This window comes from Leptopilina boulardi, unplaced genomic scaffold, assembly GCF_019393585.1.
Source record: "Leptopilina boulardi isolate dan_hultmark-lab unplaced genomic scaffold, ZJU_Lbou_2.1 LbouV2_38, whole genome shotgun sequence".
NCBI classification, from domain to species: Eukaryota; Metazoa; Arthropoda; class Insecta; order Hymenoptera; family Figitidae; genus Leptopilina; species Leptopilina boulardi.
In genome coordinates, this window is record NW_026137951.1 from 446019 (window position 1) to 451578 (window position 5560).

Here is a 5560-nt window from a genome sequence, read left to right on the forward strand (position 1 = left end):
ATTTGCATACTATGCACTAAGGTTGCCGTTGAGGTGAGTTGAAAATTATATATTGCTGTTGAATGATTTTCAATAAAAAAAAATTTTTTTTTTTTAACGAAAAAACGCTGAAAAGACAGCAATGAAAAAAAAGTAAAATATCGTTTTTAAAAATATTAAAAATATTTTCTGAAAATTTTACTAAAAATAATTTAATTTTTCAATAGAAATAGAAAATTTATAAATGATTTTATAATTTTTTTTTTAATTTTTATTTATTTCTATTTTCAGTAGAAAAATTAGATTTCAGTAGTTACAGTCGAGTTTAGTCAGACAAAACTGTTGAGTCGTGTCACTTGCTAGATTTGTCTTGTATCTCTTTTTTTTGTTTGCTTTTTTAGGGCAACAAAACAGGGCTTATAATGCATGACTTGACAACGGACAAATCATTTTCTTACCTGAGCTCAGAGATTTCTTATGTCTTTGAGTATATGGAACATGGAGATGTTTCCTGCTCACCTTATGGAATGTTCACGATCAACAATCGACTTTTATTCTCAATTGCCGTCGACTTTTTTCTAGCAGTATTGCTCTTTTTTTTTATTTCTCAATTTTAAAGTTTTATAATTTTTAAATTTAATTACTTAAAATAATGTAAATTGTAAAAATATATAAATTATAATTTTTAATTAATATTATTAATTTTAATTGTATAAATTAATTATAACTTTATATTATACATTGATTTTAACTATTATACAAATATGTTTATTTTAATTTAATTTTAATTTATTTTAATTACACTGGAAAAAAATTATTTATACTCGATTACTCATTATCAAATAAATATTTATTTGTATTTATTATATTTGAATCAATTAAATAGTATTTATTTCAAATACAGAAATTATTGCTTCAAATACAAATTATTTAATGCAAATAAAAATTATTTAGTTCAAGTAAATATTTTTTTGATAATAGTCAAATAATTGAGTATTTTAATCAAATAATTTTTTTTCAGTGTATTGAAATTGGGAATTGAATTAAATTGATAATTGTTTTTTTTCAATGAATTGAAATTGTGAATTAAATTAAATTGATTGTTTTTTTTCAGTGTATTAAAATTGTGAATTGAATTAAATTGATAATTGTTTTTTTTTCAATGAATTAAAATTGTGAATTAAATTAAATTGTTTTTTTTTCAGTGTACTGAAATTGTTAATGTAAATTAAATAAAAACACGCTGTAAATATGAATTATACAAATAACGGCAAATATTCATTGAAATTAAATAACTCAAAATCAAATTATATATTTCCACACTACAAACAATTGTGAAAATTATTGAATAATAAAATTGTGTTAATAATAGCAACAAATCCAATCATCATGTTGCTTAAATGAATTAATTAATCAATAATAATAATAATTAATCAAACATGATAAGCAGTAAATATAGTTAATTTTTGAGTAAATAATTCTAAATATAGAATTAGATAAAAATTAATAAATAGAAATAAATATTTAAAATTTTCAAATTAATTTTTTTATATTTTCTAATAAAATTGTCTGGCAAAATAATTTTTTTTCTCTCTCTCTCTCTCTTTTTTTTCTATTTTTTGAAAGAATTCTTCTCAATTGGCACGCACCTAATTAGTAAAAGTACGTGCGAGTAAAACTTGGATCATAAATTCTAGAGAATGGAAATGATGGCACGTTCGTTCAATGCTCGCGAACGAAGATATAGGTCTATCACGTACAAAGTCGGCAATCTGCTGCTCTCGAGGCCGTTGCATCGCGTTTGACGGTTTATGTCTCTCACTTTCCACTTTAGGCTCGTGTACACACACATATATATATATATATATAGTATATTCGTACGTGTACATCAAAATGTCAATCATAAATCCCATCCCCAAAGGACACCAACACCTTTCCAAATATTTCGCGATATACAACATATTGAATTGAAATGATTGCGCGTTCAAATTCGAATCACGAATAAAAAAAAATTTGTGTCTAAAATTATTACTTTATTTTTATACATCTAAATATATATGTTACCATTAACTATTTCGATATATTAAAAAAAAACTTTAATAAAATAAAATTGAAACAAGTTGTAAATTCAGATGTTCATTACATGAACATTTTGCTTCCTCTTTACGATCAACAAAAACATTCAATTTTTCTTAGGCAGACGATTTTATTCCATATTCTTGAACAAAATACACCGAAAAGTGTAGAAAAAAATTGACACCCAGATCCGAGTAGAGGAAGACCCTTTTTATGACCAAAAACGCACCCAAAAGCATAAAAAACTTACCAAAAAAATTCAATTTTTCTTAGGCAGACGATTTTATTCCATAATCTTGCACAAAATACACCGAAAAGTGTAGAAAAAAATTGACACACAGATCCGAGTAGAGGAAGTCCTTTTTAATGACCAAAAACACACCCAAAAGCATAAAAAACTTACCAAAAAAATTCAATTTTTTTTAGGCAGACGATTTTATTCCATATTCTTGCACAAAATACACCGAAAAGTGTAGAAAAAAATTGACACACAGATCCGAGTAGAGGAAGTCCTTTTTAATGACCAAAAACGCACCCAAAAGCATAAAAAACTTACCAAAAAAATTCCATTTTTCTTAGGCAGACGATTTTATTCCATATTCTTGCATAAAATACACCGAAAAGTGTAGAAAAAAATTGACACCCAAATCCGAGTAGAGGAAGACCCTTTTTAATGACCAAAAACGCACCCAAAAGCATAAAAAACTTACCAAAAAAATTCAATTTTTCTTAGGCAGACGATTTTATTCCATATTCTTGCACAAAATACACCGAAAAGTGTAGAAAAAAATTGACACCCAAATCCGAGTAGAGGAAGACTCTTTTTATGACCAAAAACGCACCCAAAACCATAAAAAACTTACCAAAAAAATTCAATTTTTCTTAGGCAGACGATTTTATTCCATATTCTTGCATAAAATACACCGAAAAGTGTAGAAAAAAATTGACACCCAAATCCGAGTAGAGGAAGACCCTTTTTATGACCAAAAACACACCCAAAAGCATAAAAAACTTACCAAAAAAATTCAATTTTTTTTAGGCAGACGATTTTATTCCATATTCTTGCACAAAATACACCGAAAAGTGTAGAAAAAAATTGACACACAGATCCGAGTAGAGGAAGTCCTTTTTAATGACCAAAAACGCACCCAAAAGCATAAAAAACTTACCAAAAAAATTCAATTTTTCTTAGGCAGACGATTTTATTCCATAATCTTGCACAAAATACACCGAAAAGTGTAGAAAAAAATTGACACACAGATCCGAGTAGAGGAAGTCCTTTTTAATGACCAAAAACACACCCAAAAGCATAAAAAACTTACCAAAAAAATTCAATTTTTTTTAGGCAGACGATTTTATTCCATATTCTTGCACAAAATACACCGAAAAGTGTAGAAAAAAATTGACACACAGATCCGAGTAGAGGAAGTCCTTTTTAATGACCAAAAACGCACCCAAAAGCATAAAAAACTTACCAAAAAAATTCCATTTTTCTTAGGCAGACGATTTTATTCCATATTCTTGCATAAAATACACCGAAAAGTGTAGAAAAAAATTGACACCCAAATCCGAGTAGAGGAAGACCCTTTTTAATGACCAAAAACGCACCCAAAAGCATAAAAAACTTACCAAAAAAATTCAATTTTTCTTAGGCAGACGATTTTATTCCATATTCTTGCACAAAATACACCGAAAAGTGTAGAAAAAAATTGACACCCAAATCCGAGTAGAGGAAGACTCTTTTTATGACCAAAAACGCACCCAAAACCATAAAAAACTTACCAAAAAAATTCAATTTTTCTTAGGCAGACGATTTTATTCCATATTCTTGCATAAAATACACCGAAAAGTGTAGAAAAAAATTGACACCCAAATCCGAGTAGAGGAAGACCCTTTTTATGACCAAAAACACACCCAAAAGCATAAAAAACTTACCAAAAAAATTCAATTTTTTTTAGGCAGACGATTTTATTCCATATTCTTGCACAAAATACACCGAAAAGTGTAGAAAAAAATTGACACACAGATCCGAGTAGAGGAAGTCCTTTTTAATGACCAAAAACGCACCCAAAAGCATAAAAAACTTACCAAAAAAATTCCATTTTTCTTAGGCAGACGATTTTATTCCACATTCTTGCATAAAATACACCGAAAAGTGTAGAAAAAAATTGACACCCAAATCCGAGTAGAGGAAGACCCTTTTTAATGACCAAAAACGCACCCAAAAGCATAAAAAACTTACCAAAAAAATTCAATTTTTCTTAGGCAGACGATTTTATTCCATATTCTTGCACAAAATACACCGAAAAGTGTAGAAAAAAATTGACACACAGATCCGAGTAGAGGAAGACCCTTTTTATGACCAAAAACACACCCAAAAGCATAAAAAACTTACCAAAAAAATTCAATTTTTTTTAGGCAGACGATTTTATTCCATATTCTTGCACAAAATACACCGAAAAGTGTAGAAAAAAATTGACACACAGATCCGAGTAGAGGAAGTCCTTTTTAATGACCAAAAACGCACCCAAAAGCATAAAAAACTTACCAAAAAAATTCCATTTTTCTTAGGCAGACGATTTTATTCCATATTCTTGCATAAAATACACCGAAAAGTGTAGAAAAAAATTGACACCCAAATCCGAGTAGAGGAAGACCCTTTTTAATGACCAAAAACGCACCCAAAAGCATAAAAAACTTACCAAAAAAATTCAATTTTTCTTAGGCAGACGATTTTATTCCATATTCTTGCACAAAATACACCGAAAAGTGTAGAAAAAAATTGACACACAGATCCGAGTAGAGGAAGTCCTTTTTAATGACCAAAAACGCACCCAAAAGCATAAAAAACTTACCAAAAAAATTCAATTTTTCTTAGGCAGACGATTTTATTCCATATTCTTGCACAAAATGCACCGAAAAGTGTAGAAAAAAATTGACACCCAAATCCGAGTAGAGGAAGACCCTTTTTAAGACCAAAAACGCATCCAAAAGCATAAAAAACTTACCAAAAAGTTGTAAATTCAGATGTTCATTACATGAACATTTTGCTTCCTCTTTACGATCAGCAAAAAAATTTGCTTCCTCGTGGAGAAAGCAAAATTTTATTGTCAAAATGTGAATTTTTGATTTTTTAACTTTCATTAATTCTTTAAATTTACCTCAAATGTATACTTTAAATATCGATCGATTCGTCTTGACGTAAGGAATACAATTATTTCATATATAAACTTTAATTTAAAAAATCACAAAATTTTATATCCAAAATGTGAATTTTTGATTTTTTAACTTTCATTAATTCTTTAAATTTACCTCAAATGTATACTTTAAATATCGATCGATTCGTCTTGACGTAAAGAATACGATTTTATTATATATAACCTTAAATTTTTCTATTTAAAAATTTTTTCGATTAAAAAAAATTTTTGGAAAAAAGAACATAAAATTTTTTTTTTGGAGTATTTTTCTAAATCCTTTGGTCAGATTTGAGAAAAAAAAAAAAAAA